Genomic DNA, 16929 nt, shown 5'->3' with positions numbered 1-16929 from the left:
CCTCCAGATGTTTGGCACTACAATTCCCATCATCCCTGACCACTGGTCCTGTTAGCTAGGGATGACGGGAATTGTAGTCCCAAACATCTGGAGGGCCGGAGTTTGCCTATGCCTGCAGTCTGGCCTTTTTGTCTCAAGCAGTGTGAAATATACTGTACTTGGAGTCAAGTGTGAATTTCATGCTCTTTATTCAGCTCATAGTAGCAAGGAATGAGTCTTTCCCCAAAACGTCTGCTATATATACATTATTTACACAATGGGCCCCACGTGATTGGCCAATTCCTGGCTACTCCTGTAGGCCAATCAGGTTGCGGATTCACTTCCTCCAGGAGCCTGATTGGCTGCTCTTGCAGGCCAATCAGGTCGCTGATTCACTTCCACCTGGAGCTGGATTGGGTGGCTCCTGCAGACCAATCAGACTGCTGCATTCTGGATCCTATTGTTCTCGGACCAATCAGGCTGCTGCATTCTGGATCCTATTGTTCTCGGACCAATCAGGCTGCTGCATTCTGGATCCTATTGTTCTCGGACCAATCAGGCTGCTGCATTCTGGATCCTATTGTTCTCGGACCAATCAGGCTGCTGCATTCTGGATCCTATTGTTCTAGGATTCAGCTCAGTACATAACACAAGGCCAGCCCTGGTTTTCTCCTCTGAGCAACAGACACTCTCTGCTTGGTTTGCCAACTGTGAAATAAGCATTTTAAGTTAACAGAATATACCCTAAAAGGTGTCTGCTGACATACCATAACTTTACTCCTAATCCCCTGCTTCCGCACTGTTCACTACAGCACCGACGAAACTTCATGAATGGGTGAAGTGCAATATCATCACTTGTTTCTTTTCCTCCTATTCCTTCATTATTTCATTTTCCAAATGCTTTAAAAAAAAAAAAAATTGCTGCAGACCTACAGTCTCAACCTTATGAGTCATCGGCATTACTCATCCTGTCAGCTAGACACCAGCTGTTCTCTCAGGGATAATTCGCTAGAGAAGATGTGTCCTCAGAATGGCGATTTCACGGTCCCTTCTCAAAGTGGGGAGGGCAGGGAAGGGAGTAACAGGTTCCAGACATCCTTGCAAAAACATCGGCCGCTATTTTGTGCTGGGAGCACCACAGAACATGAAAAGACACTCAGAAACACCGGGGGTGACTAAGGAGCCTGGCAATAGAAGTGAGGCACGCGGCTGCTGCAGAAAAGATCAATCTGGCATCTCCCATTCCCTGATAATCAAATGCCACGAAAACACACAGGCTGATATCACCACATCACAACTTTCTACAAACCTACTTTGCATCAGTTGACGGTGTTTCTGGGGGTGAGGAAACTCAAGAGCCTGTGCTGAAATCACTTTACACATTTTGCACAGCCAGATACGGGCATGGAGCTGCTGTTTTCGGTGGTAGACGGTGTCCGCCATGTGCATGTGAGGTCTCATGCACACCACTCTCAACACTCGATGTTGCAGTCGATGGATGCAGTGGGAGAAGTGAGCCCGGGTCTGCCAAAGATTATTCAAAAATGGGACAGCATGGAGAACAAACAGGAAGCTTAGAGCAAAAAACGAAAAAAAAAAACCCAAACAGCAGGAGCCAGGGGTATAGATTGGGGGGAGGGATGGAACCAGGTGCACTTTTGAGAGGCGGCATGACCAGGTTTCCCCCCCCCCAGGGCCGGCGTGTCCATTTAGGCGAACTAGGCAATTGCCTAGGGTGCCAAAATGGAGGGGGCACTGGCCAGGCTTGGGCGGGGCAGGCTACCAGCCCCGCCTCGTCCATTGGGGCTGGTGGCGCGGTGTTCCCGGGCGGGCTGCGAGCCGGCCGCCCAGCCCCGTCTTCGAGCGGGGGGAGCCGCGCAGCCCCGTCGGCAGCCTCCCCCCACCCCCACGGGCGACTGGTTGCTTGCGCTGCCCGTGCTCTCCCCCGGACCCCCGGATGCCCCGGACGCATGGGGGCGCCGGAAGGATCGCCGCACCACGGCGGCAGATGTGGCTGAGACGGCCCTGGGGCTAGCAGCAGCTTCTCCGCTGTAGCGGAGAGGTGCTGCTTGCCCCCTACACCACCCCCGGCTCCCGCTAAAGCAGGCTTTGGCGGGGGCGGGCAGCGGGACGGGCGAGCAGCAGCTTCTCCGCTACAGCGGAGAAACTGCTGCTTCCCTCTCCACCACCCCCACCTCCCGCTAAAGCAGGCTTTGGCGGGGTGAGGCGCCAGAAGGTGGTTCGCCTAGGGCGCAAGAAGCCCTAGCGCCGGTCCTGCCCCCCCCCCCCAAAAAAAGCTCGCTCATTGGAGCTTGGCTCTGGCGCACAAGGGAGGAAAAAGGTGGGATATAAATGCAACAAAGAAATATATATTTTCCACCGGTTGCATGCACAAATCCCCCATTTTACTGTAATGGTGATTACTTACTATGTCTAGTTAGAATTCCTTCAAATTAGAGGAAAGAGATTTATTTTGGCCACTTTCCTACTTTAGACAGTGCTGTATTTCCTCTTAGTGATACTGTATATCCCACTTCTCCCCCCCCCCACCAGATGGCTTAGTCTAAGGAAGGCTTAAACAGATTTGACTCAAATCCCTACAGTTGTCATTGGCTAAGCATTAACAGCCTGACATTGCTCAAATTCTCTGCGATTCATGTCCCCTCTGTAGGTGTCCTTTGCTTCCTGCATGTGTAATCTGATAGAGAAATGCACCATGTTCCTGAGCGTACCTGGAGGGTGGGGCAAATCTGTAAATGAAAGGCAACCTCTTCTCTCCAGGCTTACATAGCTGGACTCTGCTGACCTTTCGCTCATGGTGTGTTTGCATTTCGCCGCCTGCTCTCTTCCTGTTCCCATATTTGCATTAATGCATTTTATTTCCCCCCACAGTGTTTGCATATGTCAGCTTATGCTGTCTCTCCTAACAGCCAGGAGAGGGCCTTTACCAGTCACAGCTCTGACTTCACTCATTGGCTTAAAAACACTTCTCAGGTGGGATGATGAAATATACTCGGAGTCAAGTGTGAATTTCATGCACTTTATTCAGCTCATAGTAGTGAGGAATGCAGTTCCCCCAAAACGTCTGCTTTATATACACTATTTACACAATGGGCCCCACGCGATTGGCTAATTCCGGGATACTACTGTATGCCAATCGGAGTGCGGATTCACTTCCACCTGGAGCTGGATTGGGTGACTCCTGCGGACCAACCAGACTGCTGCATTCTGGATCCTATTGTTCTAGGACCAATCAGACTGCTGCATTCTGAATCCTATTGTTCTAGGACCAATCAGACTGCTGCATTCTGAATCCTATTGTTCTAGGACCAATCAGACTGCTGCACTCTGAATCCTATTGTTCTAGGACCAATCAGATTGCTGCATTTTGGATCCTATTCAACTCAGTACATAACAGATGATTTAACAGAAATTGTTTAACTGTACATTAAAAATTGTAACTTGCTTTCTAGAAAGGCAAAAGACTTGTTTTATTTTTCTCTTTAGCACTCAAGAGTCTCTGGCCCCCGGGCTCATGGGCACCAATGACAGCCTCCATGCTAGCAACCTCGAAACCACACAATCCACACATTTTCAATCGTTGTTGAAAATTGGCCACCTGGGCAATGCCAATCTGACCCACCGTTTAAACAACAGCAAATATAACTTACATATCAGCAGCTTGAAGGAACCGCAAGATTTGGAAAAGTGCGGTCATTTTTTCTAGATCAGGAATCCCAAAATAAGGGCTGAGAATTATCAGTCGCTAGTGAATGCTGGTTGGCAGGGGAGTGGGAAACCTGAATAGTTGAACTCCGTAGTGCGACATTTTTGTTGCAGGTCCCACCTGTAGAATTTAAACATTACATTTTGCAGGTAAAGCTACTTTACAGGTTATGTTTGTGTTCAACCCAATGTCCCAGCAGCACAAGGATTTCTGTCTTTGCACAGTGGAACATCCTCCCCCTGTCCTCTTCTCTCCTGGCCCCTAAATCTGTTCTGGGGGTTCCCTCCACCCTCCAGAGCAGATTTGGGGGTCAGCACAGGTTTTGCTGGGGGTGCGGTGGCGAGCCCTGTTGTGCTAGCGCTAATCCGTGCACTAGCACAACTATTTAATTGAATACCGCCTACTAAAAATTACATCACCCCCTGTAGTCCAAAGTGGTACAGTCTATGCCGCCACCTCCACATTCTGCTGTGCGTGCAGGCTGAACCTAAATCCAGTAATTATTTGAAAAGTTTTCCAAAATTAACCAGGGACACCTGTCATAATTTGCATCCTAGCTAAATCATTTACATCTCTTCAGAGCATTATGATTTGACTTGAACTGATATGGGTTCCTTTGGAACTCTCTAGGAGCTTTCCGGAAGCTTCTAGAACAAGGCTTAGCAGACTTTTTCAGCAGGGGGCCGGTCCACTGTCCCTCAGACCTTGTGGGGGGCCACACTATATTTTGAAAAGAAAAAGAAAAAAGAATTCCTTGTTGTTGTTCAGTCGTTCAGTCGTGTCCGACTCTTCGTGACCCCATGGACCAGAGCACGCCAGGCACGCCTATCCTTCACTGCCACTCGCAGTTTGGCCAAACTCATGTTAGTAGCTTCGAGAACACTGTCCAACCATCTCATCCTCTGTCGTCCCCTTCTCCTTGTGCCCTCCATCTTTCCCAACATCAGGGTCTTTTCTAGGGAGTCTTCTCTTCTCATGAGGTGGCCAAAGTACTGGAGCCTCAACTTCAGGATCTGTCCTTCTAGTGAGCACTCAGGGCTGATTTCTTTGAGAATGGATAGGTTTGATCTTCTTGCAGTCCATGGGACTCTCAAGAGTCTCCTCCAGCACCATAATTCAAAAGCATCAATTCTTCGGCGATCAGCCTTCTTGATGGTCCAGCTCTCACTTCCGTACATTACTACTGGGAAAACCATAGCTTTAACTATACGGACCTTTGTCGGCAAGGTGATGTCTTTGCTTTTTAAGATGCTGTCTAGGTTTTTCATTGCTTTTCTCCCAAGAAGCAGGCGTCTTCTAATTTCGTGACTGCTGTCACCATCTGCAGTGATCATGGAACCCAAGAAAGTGAAATCTCTCACTGCCTCTCACTTTTCTTTGAAAAGAAAAAGAAAAAAGAATTCCTATGCCCCACAAATAACCCAGAGATGCATTTTAAATAAAAGAACACATTCTACTCATGTAAAAACACACTGATTCCTGGACTGTCCGCGGGCCGGATTGAGAAGGCGATTGGGCCGGATCCGTCCCCCGGGCCTTAGTTTGCCTACCCATGTTCTAGAACTTCACTATTTAAATCAGAGCGCTAATGATCCCCAAACCATACTGTGCTTCCACTTGCAGGGCCTGTTTTCCTCTTCCTCTTGCTTCCTGGAGTGACATTTGGTGGTGACCTCATTGTGTAGACGTCAAGTAGTTAGATACCTGGATATCCATTAAAGTTGTTTCAGCTCTCAGCTGACTGACCTGTGTGCTAAACCAGTCGTGAGCCTTGAATGCTCTCCAAGGATAAAAATAGATGGGAGAGCTTTCTGTACCAAAGGATGAGGCAGACATTCAAATGGCTATGTGTCCTGTACACAGTAGAAAAGGCCTTGTATAAATATTTTGCATCATAGTTCTTCCCTTACTATTACGGACTGGAATTCTGTGCAACTTTCCCTCCTACTCATCCTATTTACGCCTTTGTAGCATTTGTTCCCTGGTTGTTAGAGTGTCTCCCTTTTGAAAACGCTTTCTGGCTGACCTTGCCCTGCTTTCTTAATAGCAAGCCAAGGCAGTGTGTGACTTGAATGGCAGTCAGAGACACCCAGTCCCCAAAGAATCATCTGCTGAAAATGCACTCTCTGAAAATAGGGGCCAGGAACTCTGGGTACTGTAGTTTTATCAAACTACAATTTCCAATTTTTTTATTTAGAGAAGCCAGGAGAGTTTAAACCAGCATGAAGTCATTTTGGGGGCATGTGGGAAGAGGGGTTTAGGTTGTAGTATGGCTAAACAATGAGGAGTTGTTGTTGTTGATTGGGATATTTAAAAAAGTTTGCAGATGTGGGAATGCGTTTTTAAGGTGCTCCTGCACCTGTTTGTTTATGTTTATTTTAAGGTAACCTTCCGCGCTAGGAAGGAAGGGCAAAGGATCCAGCAGAGAGTTTGCTGCATGGATCCCTCCGCATTTGGGGCAAAGCGCGCCAATTTAGCCAATGTAACGGTCAGTTGCCGCCCAGAAACTAGCTTAGAGACAAGGTTGTGATTGGTTCTTGTAAATGTTGTGACAATGTTTGATTTCTTAATGGATAGCCTCCGCTCTCTGTAGCGTGTGTGGAGAACGCGCGAGACAAGCCGGAGAGAACATCAATGCGAGACAAGCCAGAGAGAAACCGAAAGCAAAACCAGCCACACAGAGCAGTTGAGAGCTTCTTCACCATTGACTGCAGTCTCTTAGTTTTTATTTCTTTTATTTCAAAAGCATTTATTTGGCCTTCTAAGTTTTGGCCGCTACCTAGCTTAGCCTATCTTTCTATCCGGAGACCTCCGGAATCTCCGGAACCTTCAGATACCTGCAGAAAACCTTCGGAAACCTTCAGCAACCTTCAGAACTCACAACAGAAACCTTCAGATCATAGTCAGCGGACCCTTTCACGACGCAGTGGGAGCAGGAACTCGGGGATTACTGGTCGTCCCATCTGCTGCCTATCCCCACATGCAGAGAAGGATAAGACACGGTTGAGGGTATATTAGCCTCCCTATAGGGAGCCTAAAGTGCAAGCCTAAAGTGCTGAAGATGGAGTAGGAGGGCTGGCCGCCACTGGGAGCCGGAAGGTGGTGTGGTTCACCACGCCACAACCACTACCTCTCCCATCTCCTCGGAGCAAGGAGCTTCCTCGGTGGCCGTCGGGCGAGGGAGCAAAACGGTGACCTGCCAACGAGGGGTGGGCCTGACTGTAAAAAAATTAATCTGGATTTAGTCGCCGAACACTTTGCTGCTCTCATCAGCTTAATTTTAATAATCTGTGAGGTGAAACTAGGTCATACTAGCCTAGCTTGGAATGATATCATGGCCCTAATGCAGGGGCGGGAATTTGCGAGGATTGCTGCTTTCGAAGGGCTTAACTGGGCTGAAAGGGAGCAGAGCCACTAACTGTAGAGGGGTTGTTACTGGAATAGCTTCTTCTTTTTCCATCTGGAACTTGGTTCCAGGTCCTCTCAAATGGGCGCCATCGCCATTGTAAGAAAACGAGGGGAGGCATTCCTGGGGAGCTCTGGCACCCCTTTTTCTAGAAAAATGGCACCCATTACAGGGTTGACTAAGGACCCTGAGGCTCACCTCTTTTAAGGTAAACCCCATATCTCCTGCCCTTTCTTTCCTTCCTTCCTTCCTTCCTTCCTTCCTTCCTTCCTTTTTTTTTTTTTTTTTTTTGGAAACATTGCTATTACTATTATTGTGCTTATAGGGCGTCTGGGCAAGCTACAAAGCACTGAGGTGTAAGACACAATTTCACGAAACATTTTGATTTTCCGAGGCATCTATAAATGAGTCCATGTCACTCTCCTGGAGTATTGCATCGTGGGTCTCTTCCTGAGCTGGAAATGGTGAGGAGGTTGAATAAATGAGGCAGGAGGGCTAGTGTAAAAAGCTGTGTCAGAAACGGCTTGCTATAAATCTGGCCAATGCTATGATTGTAAAAGAAGGCTTACTTAAAATGTGTTGTTGTTTTTTTAATAAACCAGACTGGATATATTTAAAAACTGTGTTCTAAAAATGGGAGTAGATATAAAAATTTGTTGAATATTAATGCTCCTGCCCGAGAGATAGATAGATATTTAGATAGATAGATAGATAGATATTTAGATAGATAGATAGATAGATAGATAGATAGATAGATAGATAGATAGAGATAGATAGATAATACATTGGTACCTCAGGTTACGTACCCGACATGTTCTGGGGTGCCGTTTGCACCCCGAAAAGTACGTAACCTGAGCGTCTATTTTGCACATAAGCAAAGCGCGATATTGCACTTCTGCGCATGCGTGATCTGCACAGAACGCTTCTGTTCATGCGTAGACCGCGCGGACTTGCACATAAGCATCTGTGCGGGAAATTCACTTCCAGGTTTGCGGGGTTCGTAACCCAAATAAACGCAACCCGAAGTGGACGTAACCCGTGGTACCACTGTATAGATAAATAGATAGATGACAGATGATATATAGATATTTGGATAGATAGATGGATGTTATAAATAGATGATAGATAGATAGATAGATAGTGATAGATAGATAGATAGATGATAGATAGATGATAAATATTTAAATAGCTAGATGATATAGAGATAGATAGATAGATAGGTTTTGTGTTCTATATTGCTTCACATCTTAGATTTTGATCGATTTTTCTCTGTTTGGATTTATGATTTTCTGTGCTGCTGGCTTTTGCCGTAATAAAACAAAGATTTTGTTGTTATTTTTAATAGCAATGATTTGTTTTATACATCGCCTAATACAAAAATAGTCTGCATGGCCCCCTCCAGACATCTTTTTTTTATAGCATGTTCATTATTGAGGCACTTGGGGCAGTCACGCATGATCCTGCTTTCAGAACTGTTTGCGCCTGCAAAGGTTTTGGGGCGGACACACTGCTTCACTTCCAACCAGTGCATGTCCTGTAACTTCTTCCTGTAACCCCATAACTTTTTATAACACAAAAAGCTCGGGTTTATTTGTGTCCTTCTCTTCTTGCACTGCAGCCAGTCTGGATAGCACTGGGGAAGGATTGCAGAATAAATCCACCCCGTTGCGCTATTACTGCGTTAAGAAAATATTTCAGAATATACCCGCAATAAAACACCTGTCTGTCTGTCTGCCTGCAGGCAGGGGCTCTACAGCAGCACCTTACAAACTTAGAATAACAATACAGAGTTTTTAAAAAGCAGTTATCAGTACACTAACAAACCAACAAGCTCAAGAATCACATCAGTGACACCAGCAGCAATGCAGCAGCATGTAACCCATCAAAATCCACAAAACGTCTGGAAAAAGAGGAAGTTCTAAATAAGGCACTGAAACAAGGATGAAGTTCCTCAGCCCATAAATGCTGCCTTACTCAGGCCTGTTTTTGCTTTTGTGTTTTCCCCCCCAGATGTGTGGTTCTACACAAAATAAATGTGCAAGTATAAGCCAGATTTGAGCAGTTCTAATGGGAATGCTGTACAGCTCTGAAGCAAGAATATAAAGGAGAAACAAATATATTTATCCAACAAACGTGTTGCAATACACGTCCTTTGTTTTTTGTTCTTGTACTGCCGTCATCCTCAAATGGCTTTGCTTTCCTCTTGGGCTCGGAGCTGCCGCTGGCCTCGTCCTCAAAAGTGTCATATTCCAATTCTAAAAATCACCTTTCGGAATTAAAGGACAGCATAAGCCTGTTCTGTTTATAAAAATGTGTAGACTGCTTAGTAAACACACACACACACACACCCTCAAAGCAGCTTGCACAAAGTGGTATAAAATACCTAAGACTATACGGACAAAATCAACAGACTTTAGAAACAAGTTGACTTAATAAAATAAACAAAATATAGATAACATGGCTGTTCCTCACCATTTGGCTTGTCAGTTACCTAATGAAATTGCTTATCACAAAATTTAAAACTGATGAAATTGCTTATTGATCCAGTAAAGTACAACTAACCCAGGATCGCAAAAGTACAAAATGTAATCCACGCAAACTGTTGTTGGAATCCATTTGTCTCGGGAGACAATGGAAGAGTGTGCCTTTGGGGGTGAAGTCAAAACTCAGGTTGCAGTGGCTGGTGTGGCTGTAGAGACTGATAAAGGAAATACATGTTTTGTTGTAGCCAGGGCAGATGAAGGCATCTATCCATCTTTGCATTCTTCCCAGCAGTCATTCCTTCTCTGGTCACTGCTATGGATGCTCAACCTGATTTTCTCCAGGCACTACCATCATCTGCAAGGGATTTCCACATGGTGGGGTGGATGTTGCCAGCCTTCATGTGACATTTGCAGTTGTAGACATCTTTCTAAGAGAGTTGGCCTGCCAACAGGCCTGGTGCCTGAATGGTAGCTACACAGAACCTCAATACACTTAAAAATCATGGGGAACATGGGTTAATGAAAAATATGGGATGGAGAGTCCCTGCCAGAGAAGAATGGCAAACCAAGCTGATTGACTATGCTGAGATGGCAAAACTGACCGGAAAACTCAGAAACCAATAGGATATGAACGATAAAATAATGGGAAAAAATTATAAGTTACCTGGGAGACCACTGTAAGCAGATGGAAACAAAAGCAGGATTTTGATTTCACTTGTAGTGTAAAAATTACTATGGATAATATGGTTTAATATAAAAATTGGAGTATGGATGAATATGCAGTAGTAGATGTTTAAAACAAGACCCCATGAAGCGGATGGGGGTGGGGGGAATCCTGAGATTTGGAGAATCTCTTTATATAGATAAATATATATGTTTCCTGTACAGTACTTTGTTTATTTGTACTTTGTATTTGTAAAACCAATAAAAATGATTTCAAAAAAGGGGGGGGATGGGGAGAGAATGTTACCATTTGCTACTATCCCTTGGAGGCATCTCTGGGTTTACCAGAAGCAGGTGTGCACTTGCACAAGGAAACGGTGCGAAATGTTGTCATAGTGATGCGTGCTAGGTATGCAGTTGACAATCACATCCCACTCCGCAGTTCAAAATTTACCTTAGGGGAACCCCTGCTTGGGACCAAGCATCAAGGGAAGAGAAAAATGGTTTTACCATACATGTAAATGCAGGTGGCACTGTGGTCTAAAACACTGAGCCTCTTGGGCTTGCTGATCAGAAAGTCGGCGGTTCGAATCCCTGCTACGGGGTGAGCTCCCGTTGCTCTGTCCCAGCTCCTGCCAACCTAGCAGTTTGAAAACACACCAGTGCAAGTAGATAAATAGGTACCACTGCAGTGGGAAGATAAAAGGCGTTTCCGTGCGCTCTGGTTTCCGTCACGGTATCCTGTTGCGCCAGAAGCAGTTTAGTCCTACTGGCCATATGACCCGGAAAGCTGTCTACGGACAAACGCCGGCTCCCTCAGCCTGAAAGCAAAATGAACACCGCAACCCCATAGTTGCCTTTGACTGGACTTAACCATCCAGGGGTCCTTTACCCTTTTACCTTTACTGTACATGGAGAAATAAGGCTGCCTAGTCGGGGTTCCAAATCCATTACCATGAGGACAATTGAAGGCTGAAATTCATAGGTTCTGTTCATGAGTTCCTATGAGATTTCCTGGGACCAGTCAGAAGCAGTGTTATATCAGAACAAGCAATATCCTGAACAATGAGGTATGAGCTAAGACTCTCTAGAAGAGAATGCGTATTTATATGGGAAACGCTAGGAATAGCAGCAGACTGCGTATAGAGAGAGAGAGTAGCCTTTCACACATTACGTGTACAGCTTTGTAATAAAGGGCCAAATCTCTTCTTACCAAAACACCAGACCCATCCTGGGACTCTTGGTGTGTAGGTGGAATTAGATGTTCTTATGGCTTCCTGACTGGAACAAGAATTGGTTCAGGGCCAGGGTGCCTAAAATTTTTCAGGACTTGAGTTCTTCATCCTATCCTATCTAGTATACCTGAAGGAGTGTCTCCACCCCCATCGTTCAGCCCAGACACTGAGGTCCAGCTCCAAGGACCTTCTGGCGGTTCCCTCACGGCAAGAAGCGAAGTTACAGCGAACCAGGCAGAGGGCCTTCTTGGTAATGGTGCCTGCCCTGTGGAACACCCTCCCATCAGATGTCAAGGAAATAAACAACTACCGGACTTTTAGAAGACACCTGAAGGCAGCCCTATTTAGGGGCGTTTTTAAGGTTTGATGTTTTATCGCTTTTATTATTAACAATGTTAATATTCTGTTGGGAGCCGCCCAGAGTGGCTGGGGAAACCCAGACAGATGGGCGAGGTATAAATAATTATTATATGATTAATGTCCTTGCTTTTTCATTTGACGGGAGTGAAAGTTTAAATGCCATGTTAGGTACTGACTTAATTTTGTTTTCCAGCTTATAGCCAGAAGGCAAATACAGTAATATTCCTTCTTCTTCTGTTAATGTACTTCCAGTATGTACACACCCATTAGGACTGGCATAATTTGTGTGGTAATATGCTGTGCCCTTACTAAGAAAACCACCTAGGTGTGGTGTCACATTATTACTGCTGCGATTGCTAGGTAACATGGTGATGTATGGTTGCCCCGTATGTCCTTTTGATTTACTTGTCCGGTTATGCAACACACACTGTATTCCAGTTCTCACCGGTATTTATTTGAATAAGCTGATGAATCATTCGGCCGTGGTATATGAAGTGAATATAGGCACAACTTCTTTGATCCACAAGCAAGTTCTTCTTTACCCGGAAACTTTGGCAAATGGCACTAACTACAGGGGCTAGTTAACCGGCGGAGAGTATGGCAAAGTGCCAACTTGCTTTAGCCAAAACTCCCGGAAGAAGAGATTCACAAATGAAAGCCTTTCTCCTTTCAGTAGGCTGTGGGTTGCTCTATTGCTGTCTTCCCTATATTTTCCTCATATCCAGTACTATGTTGGAAAATGGAATCTTGTATCATGATGACAGTGAGTCTGGGGCTACGAACCCACCCCCACAAAGCTACAGTTCCCAGGATTTTTTTGGGTGGGGAGGGGAGGATAATGTGCTTTAATGACATGCTGTGTAGCCTGAACCTGTGTGGTTGTGAAAGACGCCCTCTGAAAGTTGAGAGGAAAAGGGATTGTGTTTTGGGAGCTTGGGATGAGAGGCAGACCCGTCCCCCTATGAGTTGCTGGGAACTTCCAAGGGAAACAGCAATGCTTTCCCCCCTCAGGAAAACATCAGGACCTCAGCAGCAATTACTCCACTCCCAATTACACTTATTTCAGAACTGGTTAGCTGCTTAGGAACAGTACACCTTGTGCCACAGTAAGGAGCAAAGACTGCTATGCTTAACACTATCTGAGTGATCTGCTGGATCCTACGCTGAGAAGGGCCTTTACACTGGCTCGTTTCCATGCCATTCCCACAGCATTCCTACAGGGTGTATTTTCCAATACCCCTTTGGATCTTCGACTCTGCCCATGCAACAATGGAAAGATAGAGGACTTTATTCACTTCTTCCTCTACTGCCCACTATATGCCTCAATAAGATCCAGGCTTCTCTCTCTAATCCCGCCGACTATCGCCAGGGACGTTGACCGCATGAAATATCTACTGGTGGATGCCAACCCCTTGGTTTCACGTGGAGTGGCCATCTACATATTACAGGCCCTGAAACTCAGGACCACCTTTTTGGCCAACTTCCCCTAGCCTTAGTCTTATGTATATTCCCAACATGGAGACTGTCGCCACGCCTGCTAGTGCTTTTTATTTTTGTTTTTATTTTTATTCTATTTGTTTTAACCTGTTCGATTTTACTCCAATTGTTTTAACTGTTGTATTCCCTGTATAATCGTGTCAGGCTACTGCCTGGTCTTTTACTATGTGCTATGGCCGTAGGGCTAATGCAATAAATAAATTGATTGATTGATTGCTTAACAGATCTGGAAACAAATGGTCAATATAGGCTGTAGGTGGGCATTGAAAGAGATTAGCACAGCTGTTTCATAGCTTTAGATGGGCATTTTTTTAGTGCCATATATTGTTGCATCTCTGCATAATTTTTATGACATATGGGACGCGGGTGGCGCTGTGGTCTAAACCACTGAGCCTCTTGGGTTGCTGATCGGAAGGTCGGCGGTTCGAATCCCCGAGATGGAGTGAGCTCCCGTTGCTCTGTCCCAGCTCCTGCCAACCTAACAGCTCGAAAGCATGCCAGTGCAAATGCTGCTGTGGCGGGAAGGTAAATGGCGTTTCTGTGTGTTCTGGTTTCTGTCAAGATGTTCTGTTGCGCCAGAAGTGGTTTAGCCATGCTGACCACATGACCCGGAAAGCTGTCTGTGGACAAATGCCGGCTCCCTTGGCCTGAAAGCGAGAGGAGCGCCGCAACCCCATAGTCACCTTTGACTGGATTTAACCATCCAGGGGTCCTTTACCTTTTTTTTTTTACCTTTATGACTTATAGCCACAGTGTATTTCATTTTCCCTTGAGCAAAATGGCATGGATTTTTGACTTGGGATTTTCTGCTAAGGGTGAGGAATGAACATAAAGGAGAAAGTGAAAAAAATAAAGCAACGTTTCTTAAATAAATAAATAAAAAGAAATAAAAAGTTACTTCCAAATAATCTTATGTAATGCGCATCTGAAGGGAAATTTTGTTCTAGAAAGAGGATTTCTAACTATGTAGAAGGAAATCTGATGAAGCAAATCTATAAATACCGGCCTATGAAATGAGGCAGTAGGGTGGGCGGCACTGGCTGTGTGAACCTTTCCAAAAGAAGGAGCCAAACTGAGGCATCTAAGAGATGGAGGTATAATCAAGAAGCCAAGCCGAGGTCAGTTCCAAGAAAGCAAGCTGAGCAGGCAGGGCAGGGCAGAGCAGAGGAGGAAACAGAATTGGCCAAACAAAGATCAAAGGGAGAGGCCTATCCCAGCAAGACAAGAACAGACAAGACAAATTGAAGGCAAGGTATTTCTGAACAGTGTGCAGAAGGTATTCCATTGGCTTTGAGCAAAAAAAAGGCTTCTGATAACATAATCGAACCACAATTCCTCTTGCTGTGATGTTGCAGTACTTGCCTTTTCTTGATGCGTAATTCTCTGTTTTTAAACATTTGTTGTAAACTAATGTCTACTTACATGCTGAATGTTTATACATTCCTTATTACAACTGGTGTTTTCTTCCAACCAGACACTGGGACATAGAATCATAGAGTGGAAAGGGACCCTGAGGATCGTCTAAGTCCAACCCCCTGCAATGCAGGGATAGGCAGATGTCCCAGATGGGGACTGAACTCACAACCTTGGTGTTATCAGCACCATGCTCTAACCAACTGAGCTATCCAGAGCACCTATGCTTGAATTGAACCAGTTCAGCAAGATGTGAGGGAGAGGCACGTTTAGAAATGTAACCAGTCTTGGAGTTAGCTAGAAGAACATGCGCCAGAGACACTGGATGGACCAAACACTATCCTGAGGCACTTGCCTTTGGTGTATGTTCTGATGCCATTATTACCGGTAATTGCTATCCTGGCCATCACTTTTTCCCTCTGCTGAAATGGACTGATTCAAACATGTTTCAAAAGTGTTTGGCTTGAAGAAAAAGTCAGTTTTGTGTTAAGATATTTATCATGCATTGGTTACCAGTATGTAAACCAACTTTAGTTTACAGGAAACTAGAGAGAGAGGGAGGGAGGGAGGGAGGGAGGGAGGGAGAGAGAGAGGGAGGGAGGGAGAGAGAGAGGGAGAGGGTTATGCATATGGTAAAGGCAAATACGACTCACTAGTTTAAATGCTTTCAACCAAGATCTGAAAGGCAGTTCACAAGCAAACTGGTTGCTTGTTTCATTTTGTTCAGGCTGAACATGGAGAATTGGAAGTTTGGAGAGTCCTCTGTGGAAAAGCTTCCACTTCTGTGGAAAAAAAAAGATTCATCTGTATGTAAAAAAAATAACTTTTCATGGGGGTAGTTCTTCTATGCCTTTTCCCAGATATGCTGTTTATTTTTCCAGCAATGAATCTTTTTTTATTTCATTTTCACGAGACAGTATTCAAACCTGTAGCTCCCCACTAACACCTTCAATAAAACAATACATTCCAAGAAGGAGAGGGGATGTGACTTGCTATGTAGCTATGGTATATTGAGTATCAGTTGGAAAAGAAAACAAAGTGTGCAGAATGCTGTACTTGGGAAACACTGTTGGCTGGAATCCTAAGCCTTCTGTTAGGAGGGTGGAATACAGCCACATTTTTGCTGCAGGCCAGACTATTATCAATTATTATTATTAAACTCTCAAACTATGAAATTTGCTTGGGCTTGAGCTTTCCCTTCTGAGAGCAACACAAAATTAATTCCATATATTTCTATCGGTGGTTAATTTTCAAGCTGCCCTTGGTAAATGATTGTTTCGAGACAGTTCAAAACCTGTCTCAGACTGAACTTCGGCCATCCATAAAAGTGCAAGATGTACCCTCCTTTGAAAACATGTTTGTAGGATAAAGAATGAAGAGTGGCATTCATTCGTACGCTGTCTTTTTATTTTGTTTTGAGGCTGCACTGTGTGGGTTGTGCAAACAGGATTGTGGGTGCTTTCAAACCTACTAAGCGGCTGAGTTTCTGCCTGATCTCTGCTTCTATTTTATCCGGCAGAAGGCTTTGACAGCATGTTACGGGACTATATTTAATAGTATTGCTGGATAAATATTTTGTGAGCCTTGTTTGGGTGAGTAAGTGGGAGGATGCGGATGATGAACAGTTATGAGCCTTGAAGTATGACAGGTTCCCCCTCCAGCAGACACTGTGCCTTTGGGTTTCTTTCATGCATCTCTTGAAAAGGATAATTCGGCATCAGGGGCAGCCAGCTGGCACCCGACACACCAACTAGCTAATCAAATTGCAATCAAAGATGTTGATCGGTAGTTTAACTTGTAAGAGAAATAAAGCTATTTCCAAAGGTTGAGCATGGCTGAACGAATCAGAGGCAGAAATGGAATGATAACATCCGTTTTTTGGAACTTGGGAGGCATGCGCTGCTATTAACAAATGAGAGCTGAAAACCAATGCCATATGTACCGTATTTTTCGCTCCATAGGGCGCACCGGACCATAGGACGCACCTCATTTTTAGAGGAGGAAACAAGAAAAAAAATATTCTGGTTTTCCTTCTCTAAAAGCCCTGGGTTTTTTTTTTGAGGATCAGCTAAAAGTTTTGCAGCTTTTTTTGCAAAACTCAACTCACATTTCTGCAGCTTCTAAAGGAAAGGGAGCCTTTTCTACAGCTTCCAGACAGATAATCTA

The sequence above is a fragment of the Lacerta agilis genome, chromosome 6 (assembly GCF_009819535.1).
Source record: "Lacerta agilis isolate rLacAgi1 chromosome 6, rLacAgi1.pri, whole genome shotgun sequence".
NCBI classification, from domain to species: Eukaryota; Metazoa; Chordata; class Lepidosauria; order Squamata; family Lacertidae; genus Lacerta; species Lacerta agilis.
The sequence above is the reverse complement of the archived record's forward strand: the minus strand, read 5'-3'. Positions refer to the sequence as shown.